The sequence below is a fragment of the Aplidium turbinatum genome, chromosome 18, assembly GCF_918807975.1.
Source record: "Aplidium turbinatum chromosome 18, kaAplTurb1.1, whole genome shotgun sequence".
In the NCBI taxonomy this organism is placed as follows: domain Eukaryota; kingdom Metazoa; phylum Chordata; class Ascidiacea; order Aplousobranchia; family Polyclinidae; genus Aplidium; species Aplidium turbinatum.
The window spans coordinates 12,662,106-12,689,396 of record NC_137489.1 but is presented as its reverse complement, the minus strand read 5'-3'; the positions used below and the strand labels follow the sequence as shown (position 1 = coordinate 12,689,396).

General features: G+C 37.5%; 1 protein-coding gene across 2 annotated transcripts in view; it reads right to left on the bottom strand.

The window, feature by feature from the left end:
- Window positions 1-15,746, bottom strand: part of LOC145787705 (uncharacterized) — a 43,234-nt gene extending 27,488 nt beyond the window's left edge. For both annotated transcript variants that reach the window (XM_082599505.1, XM_082599506.1), the window contains exon 1: window positions 15,638-15,746. The gene's annotated coding sequence lies outside the window, so the exon portion shown is untranslated. The remainder of the gene's footprint in view (window positions 1-15,637) is intronic.
- Between the last annotated feature and the right edge of the window lie 11,545 nt (window positions 15,747-27,291).

Below are 27,291 nucleotides of genomic sequence, written 5' to 3'. Positions count from 1 at the left end.
CTCAACAAATTTCGGATATCAATTCAGCCCCAGGATACTCTATTGCTTGTGATGGTTCAAAAGATGTCAGTGATGTTGAGCAAATATCGCTGTGTTGCAGATACGTAAATTCTACTGGATTAAAGGAAGAATTGATTGAAATAATTCCACTAAAAGGCCAGACGCGAGGTGAAGACATCTGTGGGGCAGTTTTAGACTGTCTCAAAACAAAAGAAATAAACACAACTCACTTGGTTTCGGTCGCTACTGATGGAGCACCAAATATGATAGGAACGCAGAAAAGGTTTGTGAGTTTACTTCAGAAGTCACTGGATAGAAAGCTGTTGACGTTTCACTGTATGTTACATCAGGAGGCATTGTGCGCTCAAACATTTCCCCGAGAGTGCAATGAAATGATGAATCTCGTCATTCGAGTATTAAACAAAATAATTGCACAAGGATTAAACCACCGACAGTTTCGTTCATTATTAGATGAACTTGATAGCACATAGGCTATCCAGATCTGCGGCTACACAACAATGTCCGATGGCTGTCCCGAGGGGAGGTACTGAAAAGATTTGCTGTGAGTTTGGAACACGTAAAAACGTTTTTAAAAATCAAAGGGCTCTATTTTCCTGAATTGGATCAGCCAGATTGGGTAGAAAAGTTGCATTTCATGGTGGACATGACATTGCACCTCAACACGTTGAACAAAAGCTTGCAAGGAAAAGGTAGCACAATCCTGCAGATGCTGGAGGAGGTTTTGGCTTTTGAGCGCAAGATGACAGTGTTTGCCAGAGATTTACAAAGAGGTAGGCTACACTACTTCACTTTCTCTTTCTAAAAGAGTTCAAAGAAGCACACAACCAGTTAAATTTTTTTTACTTTCAGCAAGCTATCATCGATATGGAAACTGTGTTTCAACAACAATTCTGTGATTTTAGGAAGGAAAAAGACACGTTATCCTTCCCTATTACCCCTCTGGAAATCGATCCATTACTGCTGAATATGACTGCATTCACAGCTGTAAGTCAATCTAGTCTTGAACTTGCCGACATAGCTGACAAGGATGTGTGGGTATCTAAGTTCCGAAGCTTGAGAGCTCACCTTGAAGATCTTGCTCGCCAGAAGGCCACGCTTCGTCACAACCACAAATGGAGTGACCTTGAAAAGCTTCAAAAACCAGACAAGCTCGTGTTCGATACGTGGAATGCCATACCTGACTCTTACATGAACATGAAAAAATATGCATTTGGAGTTCTGTCGATATTTGGATCAACATATTTATGCGAACAAAGTTTTTTGGTCATGAATTACTTAAAAAATGAACAACGCTCACGCCTCACAGATGAGAGGTTGCAGTCCCAGATGAAACTCAAAGTGTCATCTTATCAAGCTAATGTAGATGTGCTGTGCAGTGAAATTCAAGAGCAAATATCGCATTAGCTGGGTGAAATAAATGATTATTTGAAAATGTATGTTTTTACCCAATACTGTGCCCGTAGGTAGCCTACTAAAAAGTGTTGTGTTTAATAGTCAGGCTTTGTTTGTTGAAATTCTAGAATATTCGCATGTACAAAGCAAAAATCGAAAGAAATTCTACATGAAGTGTAGGCTATAATTACCTTTGGTTTTAGTGGCCAACTCGACAGTTACATGTTATGGCTCCGAATATGTCTTAATTTGAAGAAACTTGGAAACATTGGCTCTTTTAATGCTAAAGGTTGCCGACCTCTGCTATAGGCTATATATTAGGGTGGTCCAAAAAAAACTTTTTTTGTAAATGTTAATGTCTCACCCTAAAATATTGTTACCATTGATGAGAAAATGATATATGTGAATTTTCATAAAGATTGGTTGATATTTAGGGGTTGCTACCGGGGTTCAAAGTTTTGTCGTTTGCCCCCATTTTAACGTTTTAAGAGGATGTGATACAGATATGATATGATACGGTACAGTAAAAAATATGGTACAGTGCCATGGCATATTGCAAGAAAAATACAGTTTAATAATTACTCTATATAGTCTGTTTATAAACTCATGTACGTCTGTATTACGAATTATACTAACTGGTCTACATATATATATACAAAATGTGCGACTTTGTATACTTGTGTTTAAAGTTCAGAGACTAAATTTGACAATCAATAACAGCTTTAGAAGACAGTAAATAAACTACATGTACAAATGTACATGATGTAAACTAATATACATAGTACATACATAGTTATTACCCTCTAAACCAGGGGTTCTCAACCGTGGCCTTCGGCCCCCCAAGGGGACCACAGAGCGTTCTCAGGGGAGCCACGATAAAAAGCTTCATTAATAAATTATAACATGTATTGATGAATTATAACAGAATTGTGACACAAAAAACACTCATGTAGGTGTTAGTATCGTAAAGCTAGCTAAAAGCATGTTTTTTCATCATATGTTCTATCTCACTGCATGTTGCATCATCTTTTGTGATTGTAACGTAACAATTAAGGATACGCTTGATTTACTAGCGTAGTCTATTACGAAAAAGAAAGCATTAAATCATTTAATCATTCGTTAACTGTTTTTATTGATTTCGTTTCATTGTTCTTTAAACAAATACATTTTTATTTTGCTCAAAGGGGCCATGGTCTTTTAGAGCCACAGTCTGGGGGGCCATGACTCAGAAAAGGTTGAGAACCACTGTCTAAACCCTTGACAGCCTGTTTCACCCTAAAAGGGTAATCATCAGAAAGTCCTCCTTTTAGGTTAAAACAGGCTGTCAAGGGTTTAGAGCAGTGGTTCCCAACCTTTTTGACCTTGCGGCACCCTATCGAAGAGATATGGTGAATCCCCCAACCGCAAATTTTTTTTTTGAAGCACGAAATGTTTTTCATCACCCACTCTTTAATTCTGAAGATATATTATTTTGGTGGTAATCCACTTCTAGCTAGTTGCGTCTACCTTACAAAACAATTTATTTCAGGCGAAAACTCCATCAACTTCGGATAGACGGAACAAAAGCGTCACATGGGGGAAGCATTTTCGAGGAAGGGAAAAAATCCCTAATGCGCAAATGCGCAGTTGGGGAAATTCGTGGATACAACAAATCTTTCAATTGCACGTTTATTTCGTAATAAATTTGCTTCCATTTGACATGGTTAGCTCCTGCATACCTACTGATTATTTTCACATAGTTTCATTTGAAAAAAAGAACAAACCTTGGCGTAATGGATCCCGAAAACGATGTTGGTCGGTAGGAAAATATGCATAAATTTCCTCGGATCCGCAATTTTCCTAATTTTTATTTATTTAGTGAAAAAATATCAATCCAAAGATTTTAAAGACTTGAGAACACAATAGCAGAGTAAACATTACTCATCAATTGATTAATTGAATGTTTATCCTCGGACTGGGAAAGCTTCTTGCAGAGCTTAATCCTGGCAGTTTCGCATACTTGCAGAGGCTTTGAATCACTGACACAGGCCCGGTCACCGAGATTGGCAGAGAGAAGTTTCCGATTGTTGAAGTCATGTTGCTGGGAATTATTCCATCCAGTAGTTGCCGCTGAATGGAGAGAAGTCGTGAACGTGCGACGTGCGTTGCTCAAGCGCACATCCCGAGAGTCGAACCAGCACCGCTTGATCTTGAAGCTTCTTCGTTCCAGAAGTCACGCGCTAACCAACAGAGCTATCGGGCGGACGCCACTACACAACGCAACAGTGGAAAAAAGAAATTTATTAAAGAAATTAAAATGAACAACACAGCATAAGAAAAACAATCAATCAAAATCAATCAATCAAAAACAATCAATCAAAATCAAGCAATCAATCAAAAACGGTGTCCGACGTTTTCTTCGTAAACAGTTCTTCGTAAAGCAATTGTTCGTAAGCAACTTGTCGTAAAACAATTCTTCGTAAAGTTAATTCTTTGTAAAACAATTCTTCCCAAAGCATTTATTCGTGCATGCATGCAACTTCCTCACTTTTTCTATGACCTGATCAAAACGGATATATTTATATAGTCAGGAAGAACAGCTCATACGACGAAGAAGAAAACGGATATGACAAAAGCAGGGTTGCCAGGTCCACTTATGGAAAAAATGCCAAACAACTAAACAAAAAATGCCAAATGACCTAAAAAAAATGCCAAATAGGCAAATCGGAGCAAAATCAAAGGTTTCTTCATTAATAAATAATGGAATTGGTAAAAAATGGGTAAAACTGCAAAAAAGCTCAGCCTACACTTGCTGTTATTGCACAACCTAGCTATCTTCATTCTTGAGAGTACCGTATTCTTCAGAAAAACAATTTTGAAAAAATGCCTAACAGGATTTTTTTCATGCCAAACAACATAAACAAATTTCAAATTTATGAAATTTGGCATTACAAATGCCAACCTGGCATCCCTGGAAAAAAGCATGGTCGCTATTGCGCAGTGGTAAAATTGCTCTAACCGCGCTTCTTGCTATCGCTATGTAGTGGTTGCTGTTTCGAACTTTATTTGCCGCAAGGTGGTAGAGTATTCTTTTCTGATTTCATTAATCTTTCAATGGTCATTGTAGGTTCACTAGAAGAGATTTAACAGCAAAGTTAGTGCAGACGGTCAGAAAGTTTTAATTTTTTTAGGGAAAGGGTTTTGGGACTAGGCCAAACATTTGCTGATTGCTAAAATCTGAAAAGCGGTTTTGGCCTAATTTTTAGTGCAGAAATAGGGATAGCAATCTTCTTGCCTGTGCCATTTCAGTTTTTGAGTTTGAACAAATATTAGCCTGTTTATTTTGAAATTCGTGATTGGGGTAATTTTATCAAAAATTCGCGGTTGGGGGATTGTCTATAAATAGTTTGCGGCATCCTGGCAAAACTGGGTCAATTTTATGAGATTTCTGTATTTCAAGTAACTGTATGAAATAGCACAGAATGAGTTGTACAGTATAGCGCGCATAAATAAATGTATTTATTCAAAATTTAGTGTGAAATTTGGGCTTGACTTCTTGCACAAGTCCCTTAATATCTCGAGGCACATTCGACAAAGCCACCCACATTTCTTCCTCGACTATAAGCAGTCGTTCTCGTTTTTTTAGTTTTAATGTTTGTTTGTACGGAAAATCCACTAATTTGGAGACCCAATTGTAATCGCAAAGCAATTCACAAAATATATTCATATAAGTATAAAGCAGTGCTCCGCAACCGGTGTGCCGCGGGATAACTATCATCAGAACATACTTTTTGAAAAGAAAGGAGTTTTTATGTTTTAAAAATTCTCGCTTTACCACTGCAAGACAACTCAAACTCTAGCTAGACTTCCCACAGTGCATTTATGATTTTTTTGCCTCACATTGAAGTTTTCGCAATGGGAAGGCTGCCCTAGTTTTAAAAAAGGCTGGTTAACGTGGTAGTGCGTTTTTAGAAGTCAGGCTAGGTCATTTTGAATTGTCAGTTAGCAGTGTTTAATGAAAAATTTCGTAATATTGAAAGCACAGCTATTAAGTGTAGTAGCCAACGTTTTGTCAATGGCGAGTCCATAACAAACGAGTAGCCTAATTATTTTGCAAAGAACTTCCAGCCAGGAACGAACGTCGGCCGAATTGTGCCGCAAAATTTTAAAGAGTTTTTAAGTGTGCCGTGAGTAAATAAAGGTTGCGGAGCACTGGTATAAAGAATAAATCAATTATAACTTAGCCTTTTCTCGATTAGCTATGTGGGCTATCGTGTTTGTATGCGCAGGTATGGTATCCCCCATGCAAAAGTTTCTATTTTATAGTGGTTCGCAAACAATCGTGCAATTTTATAATCGTGCTGGGTCACACAATCCGATAATCCATCACTGCAATTTGACTTTGTGCGCCGTGAAACGCAAAATAAAATCATGAAACCTGGCAATAATGATGCGTTTCAAACGTTTTTATGGAAAAAACAGCAACGATTCAAAATCTCTTTCACGCTGTTATTCCTGGGCGAGAAAACAAAGGCTTATTGTGGATTAGAGTTAAAATAAATAAATAAATTCCACACTTAACGGGTTAAAGTTAAAATATCTCGCGGCACCCTTGAGCATTGCAATTGGCACCCCGGTTGGGACATTGCCGAGCGTGGAGTGGCGTTGATCACGGAATACAACACATTACACACATGTGACGAAGAACAAAAACAGTATCTTTTGCGTGTCGTCGCCGATCACCGTCAGCGATATCCAGACTGCAGTAGAAAGACCCTCGCGCAATAATTCCTGTATGTAGTTTATTTGTTGTATTCTAAAGCTGTTAATGAATGTCCAATTTAGTCTCTGAATTTTAAACACAAGTATACAAAGTCGCAGCGGTGACGCGCTCGCTTTCCAATTATGCAATCCTGGTTTGACTCCCGGCTTATACTGGTTGTTGACAAACACCGCCCACGCCCACCTCTACCCAGGGTATAATATATTGGGTGGGCGTAGTTGCTGAAGTAAAGGCGGCCGAGAGAAAGGAACTGGCCACCCTACTCTCGTTAGTGCCGAAGGCTTAGTATAATGAGAACCTCATCCCTCGATGCTTGTATTCAAGTATGGGACTCACCTTTACCTTATACAAAGTCGCACATTTCGTACATGTACACCAGTTAGTATAATTCGTAATACAGACACATGAGTTTATAAACAGACCATAGAGTAATTATTAAACTGTATTTTTATTGCAATATACAATGGCACTGTACCGTATTTTTTACTGTACCGTATCATATCATATCCTCTCGAAACGTTAAAATGGGGGCAAACGACAAAACTTTGAACCCCGGTAGCAACCCCTAAATATCAACCAATCTTTATGAAAATTCACATATATCATTTTCTCATCAATGGTAACAATATTTTAGGGTGAGACATTAACATTTACAAAAAAAGTTTTTTTTGGACCACCCTACTATATATAATATATATAAATAGCAGTGGGCTATACTGGGGTGATTTTGACTTTTTTCAAGTAACACAACAGAACTAGAGTTTAAAAGGTGCCTATGGACATACCTAGGAACGTGCAAAAAAATTTTTTTGATTTCGTTTAAATTCCGGATGGAGTCCGGACTTTATGTGAAAAATACAAAATGGCCGCCATACAAATTGACAAATCTGCAATAAATCTGCTTCCAGTCAAGCTTTTGAGCTGATTTTGGTGTCAAAAGAAGCAGCAAATTGAGCCTGTTACTTTAAAAGAGCAACAAAACGCCCAGCATGCTTGAATGTTCTCTAAAACTTTGAAACTATTATATTTTGGTCAATATTTTTCATAATTTTTCCACGTTTGTTGGTGCAACTTGAGATTACTGGTTGCATCCAAGAATAATAATGACAATTTCAACACTATATACACATAACTTGTTACCGGTATATGAAATTCACATAAAAATGTCATGAAATACACTAGATATTTGAGAAACATTTATACACTTTAGTAACGACACAATGGTCGTCACACCTTTGGAACACCCATTCCGTCTCTACTGTGACAGGAATGATTTGAACAGGATTTACATCCTGAATGTCATCTCTTTTTGGTCTCTTCTACATGATATTGTTCTTACTGTCAACCTGCTGGTACTGGTAGTGGTCACATTGTTCAGTGCCATCCTCGTTTAAATGGCAGACCCTTGCCAAAAACCACTGACGTTGATTGTTTTCTCCGTCCCACACCACAGCCACATTTGTTCCTATGGGGTATTCTTTATGGAGTTCAGGAATTGCTGCTGCAATACACATTTTCACTGGTTGATCTGTGTCACCAGAGGAAGTTGCAGCAGTAGAGGTTAAGATGGCATATACCTCATCTTCTGTTGGGAAGATGGTCCCAACATCCTCATCCTCAGTTCCAAGAATGACAGCTAGGTTCAGCAGCATGGTATCTACATTCAAGCTGTTTACTTTGTAGAGGCTGGGATTTGCCTGGCTGTCGCGTGGATGAATCATCCGTTGGTACTGGATCTCCATCCGGAGGATTTTTTTCAGCGTGGATGGTGATGCTGTTGGAAGATCTCGGAGCTCTTCTACTTTTATAATTGGCCCTCCATGTACCTTACATTGATCCACCAGGTGGTTGAGGAAATCTCTCTCCCTCCTGCTCTTTTTCATGCGTTCCTTCAGTTTAGTTTTCATCAATTCTTTCTGTGTCTCTGTCCATGCAATCTCCATTTCATCTAACTTTTTCATCACTTTGCGGGATGCAAGCTCACTGTTAATTGGTGCATCTTTAGCAAACATAAGATCATCTCTTATTCGTTTTGCTTTGAAGTATCTATTTGAATGTGCTGCTGACAGTCCTTCAAGGTTTCCGAATCAGGCTAAGTATCTTTCTGCAAGCAAGTTCTCTGTGGGGAGGTTTACCCTCATTTCTTCAGTTAGTGCATGGATTCGTGTACTCCTCTCACTATTCTCTGCCTCGTCTTCCCAATACTCTCTTCCGCATTGCATCTTGAGGCCAAGCGCACTCTGCTTGGCCATAGCAGTAATTAAGTAGTGGTCGAGGTCTGTTGTGGGGCTGTGTGATTCAGCATTCACATGCTTCCAGGGAACGTGGAACTCAGACAGGGTTTCAAGATTAGCCCTCTCAAGATCATTATGTAGTTTAGGAAGAATCCTGACGAGGTCGGATTGTTGGCAACGCTCTACCATGTTAAGGTAAGGCATTGTCACCTTGTGACAGAAGTAAGACAATGCTTTTAGTGATGCCACAATGAACTCATTCTCCAGGTAAAGGGAACAGACTCTGACAAGGAGGTTATTCTTGCTAGTTCTGGATAGCATCTTCTTGAAATGGAGAACACAATCAACCAACGCACCAGCAGTGTGACCCAATCTTGTGAATCTGCGGTCTTTATAGAGCGAGAAGGATTTGTGAGTACCACTCTCCTCCAACACCAGGCTAAATTCTTCTGCCATGGAAGTAGTCTTGCCATCACCACCCCTAGCCACAAGCTTCACTAGAACCGGGACTACAACTGAGGCGACAATTGACTTGCCTACTCGAAGGTATGACTTCAGTCTCGGCTCTCGTTTCTCTAACATCTGGCATAAACCGATCTGGTCTTCTGCTGATTTTAGGACATGCAGGCATGACTCATCCAATTTCTCACACACATGTGACTTGCACAGTATGTGTTAGGAACATGTGTTGCTTGAAGCCTCTTCGAAACCTCACCTTCTACCATCAAATTCTTTGACGCGGCGTCTTCATTACAGCATCGATCTTTGCCCAGAGCTCACCTGCAGTAGCCCTTTCACCAGTTGCTACTGCTAGACGCCGAAATGTCTCAACAAACAAGCTGATGATCTGCTGACGATCTTCGTAGGCAAAATGAACGGGTTGAAGAGGAATCATCTTATTGTGGGAGGTATCATCGGAGAGGAAGTTTAAGATTAGACGGGGCCACTCACCCTCGAGCTCGTTGTTGAGTCATAGTGGAGAGTCGCCTTTGTTATATCATCTTTAGCCAGAAGACTGGTGGCAGCATCCACTTCTTGTGACATTGCCATGGCATGCTTGTGTGTCGATACTACTTTTGGTGATGGGAGTACATATTTGTACCGTTCGTAGTCCACCTTAGTTCTAGGCTTTTTGCTGACTGGGGATGAGGCTTGCTCTGGAACTGATGGGAGTTCAATTTATTATTCATGTTATTATTCAAGCTAATAACATGCAATTTCTAATAACTCAAATCTAAAAGTCTGAAATGAAGTAAAATGTGAAAATTTTTGAAAAATTTGACAGAAAACAAGCTGAAAAAAGCTTCAAAAGGCATTTTTTTCCCCTTGTTTTGTAATTCCCATACACACTAAGTGTTTATTGTTCTTTTACACTAACAGGCTCAACTTTCTGCTTCTTTTGACACCAAAATCAGCCCAAAAGCTTGACAGGAAGCAGATTTATTGCAGATTCGTCAATTTGTATGGCGGCTATTTTGTATTTTTCACATAAAGTCCGGACTCCATCCGGAATTTGCACAAAATCAAAAAATTTTTTTTTAACATTGTTAGGTATGTCCATAGGCACCTTTTAAACTCTAGTTCTGTTGTTTTTGAAAAATCACCCCAGTATAGCCCACTGCTAATATAAATATAGTTTTATGTCGACTCTTCAATAGCAAACAAAAGCTTCTTTTATAACCTCATCATAACACGTGTCAGCTTAGATTGCTGATCTGCAATAGTGCAATATACAATACACAATACACATTACACGAGCGAGTTTCCATAGGATCATGATTTGACACAGCTCAAAAGCACTTTTGTCATTTGACCACATTTTTGATTGTATTTTATGGGAGCAAGTCTTCTAGGCGCAGACAGTTAGGCGCCGGTCAAATAGGCGCGCACACTGTGGCGTCAGGATATTTAGGTGCGGAGCACTGTGGCGCCCGTTCATTTAGGTGCTATTCCTAGTAAAGTCTGCAGATTGTATCAGCTTGACAGGTAGGGCAATGCTTTACACACAAAATGTTATATTAAACAGAAAAAATATCTTGGCTTCCGTGAGTGAAGCTGCTTTATCCGGAAGTGCTTTTCATACAACATGTTATATTGAACAGAAAAATATATTGTATTTTAATGCGCGTATTCGGCATTTATTTGTTGTTAGTCCAGGTTTGCATCGGCGAAAGCTTTATCAATAAATTATTCAAGTTTCTGAACATGATTGAGTTCACTATTGGTGAGTCAAATAACATCAGTAAAAAATATACCGTAGCCTATATTCAGAGGTGGGCACCCGCTACTTTTAAAGTAGCGCGCTACCCGCTACCGCTACTTGGACCAAAATAGCGCGCGCTACCGCTACCCGCTACCAATTTACAAAAGTAGCGCGCTACCCGCTACCGCTATTCAGACCAAAGTAGCGCGCGCTACCGCTACTTCTGCCGCTACTTTTCTCTAAAATGACACTCGGAGACACTCTTCAAGTATCTAGTGACGCAAAAATGACCTTGAAAACGAATGTCATCATTCGTTTACACCAGAGGTGACGAGCCTGCGGCCCGTCAAAGAATTTTGTGCGGCCCGCAAACAATTTGACAATCGCTCATGCATAAAAGATAAAAGACATCTCAAAGCTGCTTTATGCCTTCACTGGTAGCTACACCTTTCCTTTGCTATTTTCTTGCCCTAAACACTTTGCCTAAAAAAGTCGTTACAGGTTGAGGCTGACAGATGAAAATCTTAGTAGGCTATGCAGTTGAGTTGCCACATCGTCTGTTCGACCTAATATTGAACGCTTAGTCAAGCAAAAACTTTCCAAAAATCCCACTAAGCAAAAAAATTCAATGTTTCAATGTTATTTTTTAATATTTTATGCTTCAATGCTGCATTAGATAGCTTCAGCTGTATGATTCGCATGGGCTTGTGTTTGTTGTTTGAAAAAGAAATTTCATTAACTGATTTGTTGTTTCGGAGCATAGTGGTCGAAACATTTAGTCAATTTAAGCAAAAAGGATAGAGCCAAGAAAAGAAGAAATCATACTCATATGAAAGCAAACGCTTCGAAAATTAAACTGTCTTTATTATCAGTGCCTACTGTTGCTTTATCTTTTTTGTTCAAGTTGATTTGTTTTTATTTTTTACTGTTGTATGTTTCAATTCTGCGTAAGATAATTTCAACTGTGTGGGTTGCATTACTTTCATCTCCCGTTTGTTACTTTTCATGAATAATATCTTGAGTCGCTTCTAAAAGATTTCATAGTAGCCTATAGGTTACGATTAAAAAGTTGGGTGGCCCGATAACTCATGTGTAATTGACAAAGTGGCCCGCGACCGCAAAAAGGTTCGTCACCCCTGGTTTACACTCTCATTTTAACGTCATTATAGAAAACACATTCTCAGGGAAATTTATTGTTACTCATCTTTCAAAAACACGAGCATTTCAAAATGAGAGTCACTAAGTCCTGCCCGCTTTGGGTTAAGCACATCTTTTCCAACAGAGAGAAGTCTCTCCACCGCAGCACTGGAAGGAATGGGGTTGTTGTAAGCTTATTTTATGTACAGATGTTTTAACTCGGTATTCCAAAAGCTCAAGGACTCGATCCTGTCCGAAAAAAAGGCGTCCACACTTGCTGTTTCCTTCTGCACCGACGTTTCATGGGATGGCGCCAATTATCGATTTCATACCTTGATCGCAGGACCGTAGCTCTGCACCAGAAAACGAGATTCCCAAAAGATCGAAACTTTGCAACCAAACCGATTATATCGTCCGTATAATGTAGCTGCTTGACCACGCCAGTGTTGCCAAACAAACGAGTATTTTTTCAATTTAAATTAAAAAGTAGCGGTAGCGGGAGTGCGACCGAAAAAAAGTAGCGCCTCTCCCGCTACCGCTACTTTGGAAAAAAAATAGCGCCGCTACTGCAGCCGCTACTCCAATTAAAACGTAGCGCCGCTACCGCTACTTTTACCAAAAAAGTAGCGACGCTAGTAGCGCGCTACAAAAGTAGCGCGCTACTGCCCACCTCTGCCTATATTCAAGCGGATAGTAGGCTTGAGTGAAGAGTAAATTAGTTTTCCGTCAAGACCCCGACTGGGTTTAATAACGAGCAAAGTCGCACCATTATGCTTGCAGCTTGTAGCCAGGGTTCATAGGCCCTATAGAAATGTATTCATGTAGTAGAGCGTTGTCTCGTACGTACTCGCCACACGACCAATCCATCCCGAGTAGAAGTTATTGCCAAAGATAACAGATTAAGTAAGGTTCCATTTGGCTGCAACTTGTGTTCAGGATGCATAGCAAATGTCCTGTGGAGATGTGCTAATATCATGACTAGTAGAGCGTTGTCTCGCACCTCATCTCCACACTCGCATTAACAAAACAACATATTTTTCTGTTCAATATAACATTTTGTGTGAAAAGCATTGCCCTACCTGCCAAGCTGATACAATCTGCAGACTTTACTAGGAATAGCACCTAAATGAACGGGCGCCACAGTGCTCCGCACCTAAATATCCAGACGCCACAGTGTGCGCGCCTATTTGACCGGCGCCTAACTGTCTGCGCCTAAAAGACGTGGACCCTATTTTATATTGTCACAATGAGCATCAATTAAAGTCATCATCATCATCTTATTCTACATTTTTTAAATTTCTTTTTTATGCTTTTTAAATGTAAATTGTGATTAATAAGCTTAATAAACAACTATAACACAACCACCATACACCTAATAAAGTATACCATTTACCATATATGGGTCAGATGCATCAATTTTGTACCTGTAGTCACCAGAACGGAGAAAAAATTCAGATTGCTTGTTGCTATAAAATTTTGATTTAAAAGTCTTAACATACTTCTCTACCAACTAAATCAAAAGACTGCCCCCAAAAAATATCATGTTTTTATACTGAAAATTAAATATCAATGTGAGTATACCCATTTTATCAGTTTCTAGCAGGTTTACTGCTGTTGTGCGATAATGTACCTAAATATTCTGACACTTCAGCCAAAGTCATGTATTGTTTGATCTCAAGGTAGTAATAAATCATATGCTAGCAATAGTTATAATGTATTTGGTAAGTACCATGAGAAAAGAAGATTTTTTTGTTCTGGAGAGTACAAATTAAATTTTGGCTACGGTACTGATAAGTTTTAATACCAAACAATTTTTGGGAAAAGACAGCTAAACTTTCCAGATATCTATGCAGTATGATAGTCTCTTAAAACCTTTAGGAAGCCGTGTGAACTCACTTTGATGAATCATAGGAAAATCTACTAAGAGAAAATCAACTTTCGTTTAACTTTGCGTTTTCCATTCGGGCTCATTGTATCCCACAAAACTTTGCTTAAATTTGCACTGACATTTGGTGAATTAGCACAGGTAGGTAAGGTCGAGGTATTTTCTATTTCATCATCACTGTCAGTCATGAATGCTTCAACTACCTTTCGAAATCTTTTCTTTAAAGATTGGTTTTTCTCCTTTAAATTGGTTACTCTTACTTTTAAAAGGGATGTTTCCTTGTCTTTATGGCGCCGTACTTTTCGTGCCACATTCTTTATCTGCCTTCGGTGCTCGTCAGTCTTTGGTGTTGAGTGCAGTTGTGGAGCTGGACCACTGCTAGTACTTGCACTCACATCAGAGGTGTTCATAGTCGTATTTTTCAACTGCTGCATCTTCTTCTCTCTGTATGCTATCATTTTTTCTCTTTTCATGTTTCTTTGATACGCAAGATCATGAAGCGATGCCTTCATTTTTTCTGCATAAGCCAATCGCTTCCTTTGTGAATCACTGTCTTATTCAAATTTTCATTTTATCATTTTATTTATTTTATCAAATATGCGTAAAAAGCACCTCACAATCACAGCTAAATTAAAATTTAACAACTTTAACTGTATCTATGTTCTCTAAGATCAAAAATAGGTTACAGAATGCTTCAACAGGTATCATTTCTTATGAGCAACTTTTATTGTAACATTACATGTAAAAATAACTGTACAAAGGAGTGCTCACTGGTTTTACGAAAAAAAAAAAAAAAAGTTCTGGAGACTACAGTGTTCTGGAGACTACAGTCAAATTCAATAACAAATAAATTCCTAATCTTTTATTTATTGCGAGTCCTCTCTATGAAATCCTGCCAAGTGAGCATACTAGTCCATCACATACTGGAAGAATGCTTGCCATTTTAAACAGGGAAGCATAAATTTTTTGTTAAAGTTCGTTCTGGAGACTACACAATTTTGGAGCCAGGCTAAATAGCTTCCATAGAAGAGTAAACTACTACAGTATCACACTTTTTTAGTAAATCTGTTTTTTTGTTTTGTAGGTTTGTTTATATATAAATTTGCATCATTTTACGCCCAAACAGGAGCACAGAGTAGGCATTGGTAGAGTAGTACCATGGGTCGTTCTGGAGACTACAACATAGTGGAGCCAAAATTGCAGATTCGTAAAATTGAGAAAAATACAAGGCCAAAATTGTAAAGCCAGTGTCATTTCAACATTAAAATGTAGCTAAAGCTGCACAATATTAAATAAAAGTCAGTTTAGCACTGCAGTATTTGCTTGTGAAAAATCACAAGGGAATTACAGAACTAAAAACGTAAAAAATCCAAAAAAGTAGGCAATTTTGTGATAAATCCAAAATTTTTGCTAAGAAGTTAACAATTTCCATTGAAAATAGCATTACATAGGGGGGCACATATCTAAACTGTAACTTAAAGCCTAAAAAAGTAGACTGAAACCTTAAGAAATACCAAAACTGCAAAAATGCGTTCTGGAGACTACAGGGTACAAAATTGATGTATCTCACCCATATACCTAAAATAACACTTGAATCGCCTGATACCAGTTAGGTAGCAGTTAAATTTTCCACTTTCCAGCGCTATCATATGTGCATCTACCTGGGATAAACCTAATATCATGCTTGCTACGACAACTTTTGTACAAGATCAATGACATAGACTACTGATATGATAAATTTAAAAAAAGGTGCAATAGTGCTTATTGCTATATATATATATATTTGAAGAAGTTAACCATAGTTTTTGAAGTTATGATTCCATAGCAACTCCAAAACAAGTAAAAGAAAAAAAAATTATAACCTATAACATACATTGTAAGTTGGCAATGTAATTTTGAGCCAAAAAAAAATAGATTTTACACCAGCCTTATACGAATAACGAAAATCTACATCTCACTACTTATTCAAGAAAGATGATTCACAATGACAAATGTTTACTCACTTAGAAGTTAGTAGGACAACAATTGTTTGGACACGCTCCCAAAAATCTTCAGTGCTTTCCCAGTTCCCAGTAGTGCTCCCATCCACAAATTTGAAAAAAAAAACTAGATTTTATCTAAAAAAAACTCAGATGTTTATAATACGGTAGCTAACAGAAAAGCTTTGAGATGTCTACTGCACTTTCTGCTATCTTTAAATTTAGTACCACCCATTGACTATTCAAATACATTTCATTCTACAATAGTTATTTTATGCGAGTCTTTTTGTTCTAGGAGTTGCTTTTCATAACGTTGATGGTAAACACACTCCATTACTTCATTCACCAATTTTCTTTTAGGTTCCCCGTATGACAGTTTTGCCCCGCTCCTTTCATGGCCTGTTTTGCCATCAACAAATCTTTCACAGTTCATGTTTTCAGTGAATTTGTTGTTTTCGTGTTGATACGAAAGTGAAAAAACCCTTCCACACATGCAGAAGAGTGGGGTAAAATGGTTATATGGGTCATGAACTCAGATAGTAGCCCAAATTTTGGGTTGTTGATCCCATCTTTGACATTACGCAGTAAATACTAAAATTCTGGAATGGTTTCATACGATACAGATAGATCTTTATACAGCCGGAATGAATGCCATTCATCATCTAAATCAGGGGTGGGGAACTTGCGGCCCGAATGCGGCCCGTGTGACTGTTCCATGTAGCCCGCGTCAAAATATCTTTATCCAAAATATATTGAAACAACAGCTCAAAAAAGAGTAGGCTCTTTTTTTGCTTTCTGCTCTTGCTCTCTTTTTGCCTCTCCTTTCAATGTGGTTGCAACTGATGTTCCTAGTAACTTCCAACATGAAGTAGTAGAACTCCAGAGTGACAGTACGTTGAAAGCAATGTACCAAAACATTCCACTGCTCAACTTTTATCAACGCTACATAAATGCTGATGATTTTCCAGTCATGCGGAAACATGCTTTGAAATATGTGTCTCTGTTTGGAAGGGATACAACCTAGTTTGTACCCTGAACAGTTCGTACCCTGAAAAGATCAAAATAAAAAATAAAAAAGCGGAAGTCGCTGATCGCAGTTTCCGCAAACATTTTAAAATTTTCCCCCTGAAAAGATCAAGAGAAAGATAGCACAAAGCCGAAGTCGCTGATCGCAGTTTCCGCTAACCCTTACCCTAACGCTAACCCTCGCTCATTGCAGTTTCCGCAAACATTTTTCCGCAGTTTCCGCTAACCCTAGCCATAGACTAATCTATGCTCTAACCCTAACCTTCGCTGACCGCAGTTTCCGCAAACATTTTTCCGCTAACCTTTACCCTAACCTTAACTCTAACCATAGAGTAATCTATGCTCTAACCCTAACTGATCGCAGTTTCCGCAAACATTTTTCCGCAGTTTCCGCTAACCTTTACCCTAACCATAGAATAATCTATGCCCTAACCCTCGCTGATCGCAGTTTCCGCAAATATTTTTCCGCAGTTTCCGCTAATCCTAACCTTCGAGTTTGTTTGCGGAAACTCCAATCAGCGAGTTCGGCTTTTTTTAATTTTTTCTCTCGATCTTTTCAGGGTACGAACTGAGGGTACAAACTGTTCAGAGTACAAACTAGGTTCGCACCCGTTTGGAAGCACCTACCGTTGCGAGCAGTTTTTTTCCAAATTGAATCTAACAAAAAGTCAGCTTCGCTCTAGACCGACTGATAAAAACGTGGAGATGCAGTCAAGAGTTGCAACATCTTCCATGTCAGCAGACATCACACGACTCACCAAAAATAAAAACTTTCAGCCATCCCACTAGCTGTGAAAGTGAAATAAGTCATTCTCTACTTTGCTGCATTTTTTATCTGTATTATAAATAAAATTTCGAAATTTTTAGTGGCCGCCTGTGTTATTTCTCATTTTATGCGGCCCGCAAAACTAAAAAGGTTCCCCACTCCTGATCTGAATTGTCAATTTTATGTTGAAGAACAAGCATTGGAAAATGCATTGCTAAGCTGGAAATTGATGGCGGTGATTTAGTAACATCATGCACAAAAGCTGGATCTAAAATCTCCAAACTGGTGACACGTCTGCGCTAATTTGGGAATTTTGTGGTGAGCTATATTTACAATGTCTTGCAGAAGAGAAGAGTCTTGTACTCTTTTACTACAGTGGGAAAAGTAAGATGAGGCATGTCTGATAGGAAGTGGCTATTTTTGTACACTTAATGCCATGGTTACAATCAGGCAAAGATGTACGCGCATACAAAAATATTGACACCGTCAGCGTAAATGCAAACGTTCGAAAAACCAAACGCCGTATGCGTCAACGTAACTTGTAAAAAAAGTTGGCGGCGTCAGCGCATACACAAGCGTAAACTCATTTTGTTTGCTAGGTGCCAAACATTCACGCGGTATAAACCACTCGAAACAAACAAGTTTTATTTTGAATTTCCACGCAGAAACACAAGCATCTGAGACTATTATTACACTATATAGTGTAAATATAGCTACACTACAGCTTATTTGATAAATGTTTTTAGGTATGAAGGTAGTAGCCTACTTTAACAGAATGACTAGCGCATAAACCAAAAGAATGACATACATAGGATAACAAAAATTTATGGCACATCTGTTTTTAACAAGGCTTGAAAACGAATGCAACCTATTTCGTCCTCTGAAAGGATCGAGACAAAAAACAAAGAGTTAGAACAAAGCCGAAGTCGCTGATCGGAGTTTCCGCAAACATTTTAAAATTTTTCTCTTGTATTAATCATTGAATTTTTATGAGCCTCTACAAAATAAGTGTGACTTTTTCTTTGCAATTTTGTCTAGAAATGTTAATTGGAAGTGGATGGATTATTCCAGTGTGGTAACTCGTGATTATTTGTAATGGAGGCCTTTGGAGGCTACAATCTTAATTCGGTAACCCTAACCCGAAAGTAAGGTTCAGTTTATCAAAATAACCCTAACCCCAACCCATGCATATGACCCTAATCCTAAAGTGAGGTTCAGTTAATCAACAATTATTTCAAGATATACTGGTATACTTAGCGTGGTCAACTGTTTCGACAGCTCGGGCAACAGCAACTTCAATCAGCGACTTCGAAGCTTTTGTATTTTTTCTCTCAATTTTTTCCCTTGAAAAGATCGAGAGAAAAAATTTTGTGACCAGGAGGGGAACTAGCCTATAGCTTTCAAATTAGACAAAATTTATTTTAGATAGGCTAAATTTTGTTGCAAAATAATTACCGCACTTAAAATAGTTAATTCAGTTCGCAAAATGCAGAAAAAACCCAGATATCAACGTTTTATAAGAAAAAAGTTAAAAACCCAGGCTGGGAACTTCCCAGGGTCCAGGCTGCCTGTAATCATGGTCAGTAACAAGGCGATCTCTATAACAGGCCTGGACACCACGCGCCAACAGTCAAAAACTGGAGGCGGATGGTATAAATACACATTTCCTCAATAAGACTACATACTTTTGGAGTCAAGACATTTTCTGCTAAGCATGGGTCAATAGCAACTATTTGGGGGTAATGCACGTTGTTTATGACATCATAATGATATCATATTTTGTTTAATTGATGCATTTATATAATATATACCTTAAAATGAATGTGTCTTGCTTGTTGGCAGCACAAGAAAAACAGAGAATAACATAAAACCTTGAAACTACTGTAACTCAGCTTATTGCATTCCACATAAAACAGGAACAACCAAATTTTTCAGTACACAAGCACCTATTAATTAATGCAACAAACTTCGTACCTCAAACACTCAACATATATAACATTGCTTAATGCTTATTCACACATACTTGATATGCAGCTTCTGCCTTTTTAGACCAAACTTGTACATTTGACATACAATTCTCAAGGGAATCACTCAAATATAGTAGGTTGTGACAATATTGTTTAATGTTTATACATGTTGGCCTTGTTGGGTGTGATTGAGCAACGATTTATGATATGCATTCAACTGGGTCCACACATATTAGGGGGTTGCTGTGTTACCAAATACGAGGCCAACATAAGTAGTTAAGTCTTGGTCTTGCTTATTGACAGTTTTTCGGAGACCTGCTGAACATTTATAAAATATGTTTCCCCACAACCTTGCCAACTAATTTCTCAAGAGGATCTGTCGAAAACTCACTGAACATAACAAACTCATGATCTGCTGATAAAAGGCTTTGAGCAAGATCAACTAGACCTAAGCAGGTATGATGAAAAGCTGAGCTTGTTAAGCTGGACAACTGCTGTACTTGTTTTCTTTGAACTCTACCCATACATTCAACTGAATTAGCCAACTGTGTTAAAATCTTCAGCTGAATGTCATTGTCAGATCTTACAACATCTCTGACTGGATCCTTAAAGCACAAATTAGCTCCTAACCCTTTCACATCAATGTGAAAGGAACAGTGGTGCTAATTGTTTAGAATTATATTGAGCTTTCCAAAAAATCTTTTTTCCGTAGTAAAACATAATAGGCTTGACATAGGCCTATAATTCGTTTATCAAAAGAAATACAGTAGCCTACTGGGTCATTTCATTATAATTCATCCAGGCCATGGAACCATAAAATATAGAATTGTCCCATTTTTTCACAGTTTAAAATGCTTGAAATTCTGAGTTATTTGGCACAAATTTTGTCAAAATTGGTTGAGCGGTTTTTGTTTTATCGCTATTCTAATGTTTGACTGGTGGCGATTTTTTTAGTGAGCAGCATAAAAATGCTCATATCTTGGGACCTAGTTGACCAATCTTCATAAAATTGGTATCTATCCCCCCATTTTCAGGGGTGGGCTTTCCAAAAATGAAGGTTAAAATGAGCTAGGAGTTATACTTTTTGTGATATAAACATTTGTAGTGCTTCGATAGCATGGCCGATTTCGCCATGCGGCCACGCATTTTTTTCAAAATTTTTTTAATTATTATTATTAGCATAGATGTTATATTCCAAAAATATCTTTTAAATCACTTACAATTCACAACCTCATAATAAAAATTGTACACAAAAATGCAGAATTTTTAAAATAGTCAAAAACATTGGATTTTAATTTTTTTCATTAGCCAATACTGGGTGGTCCGCCCCTCCCCCCCTTACTACGCCACTGTATGTCAAGCAAAAAATAGTAGTATAATACGTTATTACACAAAGTGAAGGAGTCAAGACATAAAGATGAAGTAATTTAATACATCGAAAGGATTGATTGAATCTGTATCCTCGGACTGGGAAAGCTTTTTGCAGAGCTTAATCCTGGCAGTTTCGCATACTTGTAGAGACTTTGAATCACTGACGCAGGCCCGGTCACCGAGATTGACAAAGTGAAGTTTTCGATTGTTGCTTGCTTGCCAGCCCTGGAAAGGAAATTTAATTCAGAACACGATTCAAAAATAAAATTCCGAAAAATATATCGGGAAAATATTTTTATAAACGGTCAATTGAAGGCGTCTATAAACGTTAAAATCTCTATTTATTTTTAAATACGCAAGACATTTCTTCCATTTTTAAACTATTCTGCTCGCGTTTCCTTCGTCTGCCCCACCACGAGCTTGCCACCTCTGGAAAGGAAATTTAATTCTGAACACGATTCAAAAATAAAATTCCGAAAAATATTTCGGGAAAGTATTTTTATAGACGCCTAATTGAAGGCGTCTTTTAACGTTGAAATCTCTATTTGTTTTTAAATACGTAAGACATTTCTTCCATTTTTAAACCATTCTGCTCGCGTTTCCTTCGTCTGCCCCACCACCAGCTTGCCACCCCTGGAAAGGAAATTTAATTCAGAACACGATTCAAAAATAAAATTCCGAAAAATATATCGGGAAAATATTTTTATAGACGCCTAATTGAAGGCGTTTATCAACGTTAAAATCTCTATGTATTTTTAAATACGCAAGACATTTCTTCCATTTTTAAACTATTCTGCTCGCGTTTCCTTCGTCTGCCCCACCACGAGCTTGCCACCCCTGGAAAGGAAATTTAATTCTGAACACGATTCAAAAATAAAATTCCGAAAAATATTTCGGGAAAATATTTTTATAGACGGTCAATTGAAGGCGTCTATTAACGTTGAAATCTCTATTTATTTTTAAATACGCAAGACATTTCTTCCATTTTTAAACTATTCTGCTCGCGTTTCCTTCGTCTGCCCCACCACGAGCTTGCCACCCCTGGAAAGGAAATTTAATTCTGAACACGATTCAAAAATAAAATTCCGAAAAATATTTCGGGAAAATATTTTTATAGACGCCTAATTGAAGGCGTCTTTTAACGTTGAAATCTCTATTTGTTTTTAAATACGTAAGACATTTCTTCCATTTTTAAACCATTCTGCTCGCGTTTCCTTCGTCTGCCCCACCACCAGCTTGCCACCCCTGGAAAGGAAATTTAATTCAGAACACGATTCAAAAATAAAATTCCGAAAAATATAACGGGAAAATATTTTTATAGACGCCTAATTGAAGGCGTTTATGAACGTTAAAATCTCTATTTATTTTTAAATACGTAAGACATTTTTTCCATTTTTAAACTATTCTGCTCGCGTTTCCTTCGTCTGCCCCACCACGAGCTTGCCACCCCTGGAAAGGAAATTTAATTCTGAACACGATTCAAAAATAAAATTGCGAAAAATATTTCGGGAAAATATTTTTATAGATGGTCAATTGAAGGCGTCTATAAACGTTAAAATCTCTATTTACTTTTAAATACGCAAGACATTTCTTCCATTTTTAAACTATTCTGCTCGCGTTTCCTTCGTCTGCCCCACCACGAGCTTGCCACCCCTGGAAAGGAAATTTAATTCTGAACACGATTCAAAAATAAAATTCCGAAAAATATTTCGGGAAAGTATTTTTATAGACGCCTAATTGAAGGCGTCTTTTAACGTTGAAATCTCTATTTGTTTTTAAATACGTAAGACATTTCCCCCATTTTTAAACCATTCTGCTCGCGTTTCCTTCGTCTGCCCCACCACCAGCTTGCCACCCCTGGAAAGGAAATTTAATTCAGAATACGATTCAAAAATAAAATTCCGAAAAATATATCGGGAAAATATTTTTATAGACGCCTAATTGAAGGCGTTTATCAACGTTAAAATTTCTATTTATTTTTAAATACGCAAGACATTTCTTCCATTTTTAAACTATTCTGCTCGCGTTTCCTTCGTCTGCCCCACCACGAGCTTGCCACCCCTGGAAAGGAAGTTTAATTCTGAACACGATTCAAAAATAAAATTCCGAAAAATATATCGGGAAAATATTTTTATAGACGCCTAATTGAAGGCGTCTTTTAACGTTGAAATCTCTATTTGTTTTTCAATACGTAAGACATTTCCCCCATTTTTAAACCATTCTGCTCGCGTTTCCTTTGTCTGCCCCACCACCAGCTTGCCACCCCTGGAAAGGAAATTTAATTCAGAACACGATTCAAAAATAAAATTCCGAAAAATATAACGGGAAAATATTTTTATAGACGCCTAATTGAAGGCGTTTATGAACGTTAAAATCTCTATTTATTTTTAAATACGTAAGACATTTTTTCCATTTTTAAACTATTCTGCTCGCGTTTCCTTCGTCTGCCCCACCACGAGCTTGCCACCCCTGGAAAGGAAATTTAATTCTGAACACGATTCAAAAATAAAATTCCGAAAAATATTTCGGGAAAATATTTTTATAGATGGTCAATTGAAGGCGTCTATAAACGTTAAAATCTCTATTTACTTTTAAATACGTAAGACATTTCTTCCATTTTTAAACTATTCTGCTCGCGTTTCCTTCGTCTGCCCCACCACGAGCTTGCCACCCCTGGAAAGGAAATTTAATTCTGAACACGATTCAAAAATAAAATTCCGAAAAATATTTCGGGAAAGTATTTTTATAGACGCCTAATTGAAGGCGTCTTTTAACGTTGAAATCTCTATTTGTTTTTAAATACGTAAGACATTTCCCCCATTTTTAAACCATTCTGCTCGCGTTTCCTTCGTCTGCCCCACCACCAGCTTGCCACCCCTGGAAAGGAAATTTAATTCAGAATACGATTCAAAAATAAAATTCCGAAAAATATATCGGGAAAATATTTTTATAGACGCCTAATTGAAGGCGTTTATCAACGTTAAAATTTCTATTTATTTTTAAATACGCAAGACATTTCTTCCATTTTTAAACTATTCTGCTCGCGTTTCCTTCGTCTGCCCCACCACGAGCTTGCCACCCCTGGAAAGGAAGTTTAATTCTGAACACGATTCAAAAATAAAATTCCGAAAAATATATCGGGAAAATATTTTTATAGACGCCTAATTGAAGGCGTCTTTTAACGTTGAAATCTCTATTTGTTTTTCAATACGTAAGACATTTCCCCCATTTTTAAACCATTCTGCTCGCGTTTCCTTTGTCTGCCCCACCACCAGCTTGCCACCCCTGGAAAGGAAATTTAATTCAGAACACGATTCAAAAATAAAATTCCGAAAAATATATCGGGAAAATATTTTTATAGACGCCTAATTGAAGGCGTTTATCAACGTTAAAATCTCTATTTATTTTTAAATACGTAAGACATTTTTTCCATTTTTAAACTATTCTGCTCGCGTTTCCTTCGTCTGCCCCACCACGAGCTTGCCACCCCTGGAAAGGAAATTTAATTCTGAACACGATTCAAAAATAAAATTCCGAAAAATATTTCGGGAAAATATTTTTATAGACGCCTAATTGAAGGCGTTTATCAACGTTAAAATCTCTATTTACTTTTAAATACGCAAGACATTTCTTCCATTTTTAAACTATTCTGCTCGCGTTTCCTTCGTCTGCCCCACCACGAGCTTGCCACCCCTGGAAAGGAAATTTAATTCTAAACACGATTCAAAAATAAAATTCTGAAAAATATTTCGGGAAAGTATTTTTATAGACGCCTAATTGAAGGCGTCTTTTAACGTTGAAATCTCTATTTGTTTTTAAATACGTAAGACATTTCCCCCATTTTTAAACCATTCTGCTCGCGTTTCCTTCGTCTGCCCCACCACCAGCTTGCCACCCCTGGAAAGGAAATTTAATTCAGAACACGATTCAAAAATAAAATTCCGAAAAATATATCGGGAAAATATTTTTATAGACGCCTAATTGAAGGCGTTTATGAACGTTAAAATCTCTATTTATTTTTAAATACGTAAGACATTTTTTCCATTTTTAAACTATTCTGCTCGCGTTTCCTTCGTCTGCTCCACCACGAGCTTGCCACCCCTGGAAAGGAAATTTAATTCTGAACACGATTCAAAAATAAAATTCCGAAAAATATTTCGGGAAAATATTTTTATAGACGCCTAATTGAAGGCGTTTATCAACGTTAAAATCTCCATTTACTTTTAAATACGCAAGACATTTCTTCCATTTTTAAACTATTCTGCTCGCGTTTCCTTCGTCTGCCCCACCACGAGCTTGCCACCCCTGGAAAGGAAATTTAATTCTGAACAGGATTCAAAAATAAAATTCCGAAAAATATTTCGGGAAAATATTTTTATAGACGCTCAATTGAAGGCGTCTATAAACGTTAAAATCTCTATTTATTTTTAAATACGCAAGACATTTCCCCCATTTTTAAACCATTCTGCTCGCGTTTCCTTCGTCTGCCCCACCACGAGCTTGCCATCCCTGGAAAGGAAATTTAATTCTGAACACGATTTAAAAATAAAATTCCGAAAAATATTTCGGGAAAATATTTTTATAGACGCCTAATTGAAGGCGTTTATCAACGTTAAAATCTCTATTTATTTTTAAATACGCAAGACATTTCTTCCATTTTTAAACCATTCTGCTCGCGTTTCCTTCGTCTGCCCCACCACGAGCTTGCCATCCCTGGAAAGGAAATTTAATTCTGAACACGATTTAAAAATAAAATTCCGAAAAATATAACGGGAAAATATTTTTATAGACGCCTAATTGAAGGCGTCTATCAACGTTAAAATCTCTATTTATTTTTAAATACGTAAGACATTTCTTCCATTTTTAAACCATTCTGCTCGCGTTTCCTTCGTCTGCCCCACCACGAGCTTGCCATCCCTGGAAAGGAAATTTAATTCTGAACACGATTTAAAAATAAAATTCCGAAAAATATATCGGGAAAATATTTTTATAGACGCCTAATTGAAGGCGTTTATCAACGTTAAAATCTCTATTTATTTTTAAATACGCAAGACATTTCTTCCATTTTTAAACTATTCTGCTCGCGTTTCCTTCGTCTGCCCCACCACGAGCTTGCCACCCCTGGAAAGGAAATTTAATTCTGAACACGATTCAAAAATAAAATTCCGAAAAATATTTCGGGAAAATATTTTTATAAACGGTCAATTGAAGGCGTCTATAAACGTTAAAATCTGTATTTATTTTTAAATACGCAAGACATTTCTTCCATTTTTAAACTATTCTGCTCGCGTTTCCTTCGTCTGCCCCACCACGAGCTTGCCACCCCTGGAAAGGAAATTTAATTCTGAACACGATTCAAAAATAAAATTCCGAAAAATATTTCGGGAAAGTATTTTTATAGACGCCTAATTGAAGGCGTCTTTTAACGTTGAAATCTCTATTTGTTTTTAAATACGCAAGACATTTTTTCCATTTTTAAACCATTCTGCTCGCGTTTCCTTCGTCTGCCCCACCACCAGCTTGCCACCCCTGGAAAGGAAATTTAATTCAGAATACGATTCAAAAATAAAATTCCGAAAAATATATCGGGAAAATATTTTTATAGACGCCTAATTGAAGGCGTTTATCAACGTTAAAATCTCTATGTATTTTTAAATACGTAAGACATTTCTTCCATTTTTAAACTATTCTGCTCGCGTTTCCTTCGTCTGCCCCACCACGAGCTTGCCACCTCTGGAAAGGAAATTTAATTCTGAACACGATTCAAAAATAAAATTCTGAAAAATATTTCGGGAAAATATTTTTATAGACGGTCAATTGAAGGCGTCTATAAACGTTAAAATCTCTATTTATTTTTAAATACGCAAGACATTTCTTCCATTTTTAAACTATTCTGCTCGCGTTTCCTTCGTCTGCCCCACCACGAGCTTGCCACCCCTGGAAAGGAAATTTAATTCTGAACACGATTCAAAAATAAAATTCCGAAAAATATTTCGGGAAAATATTTTTATAGACGCTCAATTGAAGGCGTCTATAAACGTTAAAACTTCTATTTATTTTTAAATGCGCAAGACATTTCTTCCATTTTTAAACCATCTGCTCGCGTTTCCTTCGTCTGCCCCACCACGAGCTTGCCATCCCTGGAAAGGAAATTTAATTCTGAACACGATTCAAAAATAAAATTCCGAAAAATATTTCGGGAAAGTATTTTTATAGACGCCTAATTGAAGGCGTCTTTTAACGTTGAAATCTCTATTTGTTTTTAAATACGTAAGACATTTCCCTCATTTTTAAACCATTCTGCTCGCGTTTCCTTCGTCTGCCCCACCACCAGCTTGCCACCCCTGGAAAGGAAATTTAATTCTGAACACGATTCAAAAATAAAATTCCGAAAAATATTTCGGGAAAGTATTTTTATAGTCGTTTTTGTGATGCTTACTTTTCTTGCCATATCACATATAGCAGTCTTAATAGATACGATTTTTTGTCTAACTTTTCGCAATTGCAGTTGCTTTATCTTTGACAAGTCGAGTTTTTTATTTAAATTT